This window comes from Nannospalax galili, unplaced genomic scaffold (genome assembly GCF_000622305.1).
Source record: "Nannospalax galili isolate Female #2095 unplaced genomic scaffold, S.galili_v1.0 scaffold751, whole genome shotgun sequence".
Classification (NCBI taxonomy): Eukaryota; Metazoa; Chordata; class Mammalia; order Rodentia; family Spalacidae; genus Nannospalax; species Nannospalax galili.
The window spans coordinates 5,141,421-5,142,792 of record NW_008331125.1 but is presented as its reverse complement, the minus strand read 5'-3'; the positions used below and the strand labels follow the sequence as shown (position 1 = coordinate 5,142,792).

At 50.9% G+C, this 1,372-nt stretch overlaps 1 pseudogene; it reads right to left on the bottom strand.

Moving 5' to 3' along the window:
• Window positions 1-72: 72 nt before the first annotated feature.
• On the bottom strand, window positions 73-1,097 carry LOC103724506 (annotated as a pseudogene).
• Window positions 1,098-1,372: the final 275 nt, after the last annotated feature.

Below are 1,372 nucleotides of genomic sequence, written 5' to 3'. Positions count from 1 at the left end.
GGGGCTTAGTTAGGGCAGGGGACCCCCCCCAGCTGAGGGGCTCTCCCTTCCTCTTGCTGGGGTCCGGGGTTGTTAGGGCTTCTTACTCCTTGGAGGCCATGTGGACCATGAGGTCCACCACCCTGTTGCTGTAGCCAAATTCGTTGTCATACCAGGAAATGAGCTTGACAAAGTGGTCGTTGAGGGCAATGCCAGCTCCAGCATCAAAAGTAGAAGAGTGGGTATCACTGTTGAAGTCGCAGGAGACGACCTGGTCCTCAGTATAGCCCAGGATGCCCTTTAGGGGGCCCTCGGATGCCTGCTTCACCACCTTCTTGATGTCATCATACTTAGCAGCTTTCTCCAGGCGGCAGGTCAGATCCACGACAGACACATTGGGTGTAGGAACACGGAAGGCCATGCCAGTGAGTTTCCCATTCAGTTCTGGGATGACCTTGCCCACAGCCTTGGCAGCCCCAGTGGATGCAGGGATGATGTTCTGGGCAGCCCCACGTCCATCACGCCATAGTTTCCCAGAGGGGCCGTCCACAGTCTTCTGGGTAGCTGTGATGGCATGAACTGTGGTCATGAGTCCCTCAACAATGCCGAAGTTGTCATGGATAACCTTGGCCAGGGGGGCTAAGCAGTTGGTGGTGCTGGAGGCGTTGCTGACAATCTTGAGGGAGTTGTCATATTTCTTGGTTCACACCCATCACAAACATGGGGGCATCAGCAGAAGGGGCAGAGATGATGACCCTTTTGGCTCCACCCTTCAAGTGGGCCCCAGCCTTCTCCATGGTAGTGAAGACCCCAGTAGACTCCACAACATACTCAGCACCAGCATCACCCCATTTGATATTGGCGGGATCTCGCTCCTGGAAGATGGAGATGGCCTTCCCATTGATGACAAGTTTCCCATTCTCAGCCTTAACTGTACCATTGAACTTGCCATGGGTGGAATCATACTGGAACATGTAGACCATGTAGTTGAGGTCAATGAAAGGGTCATTGATTGCAACAATATCCACTTTGCCAGAGGTGAAGGCAGCCCTGGTAACCACGCGCCCGATACGGCCAAATCTGTTCGCTCCGACCTTCACCATGGTGTCTCAGGGACTAGGCTGGCACTGCCCTAGAAGATGCGGCTGTCTCTAGAACAGGGAGGAGCAGAGAGCCATAAATCCACTATTTTATAAAATTAATGTATGTTCATTTGAAAGAGAAAAAAAATATCTCAAAATGAATCAAAAGTCCTAAAGCAAGATCTGAACATTCTGAAACTACTAGAGGAAAACATATCTAGATACTGGGATAAAGGCAATAAGTTCCTGCATGGGACTCCAGAAGCACAGGAAACCAAAGTGAGAATTTACAAGTGGGAATGCAGCAAGTA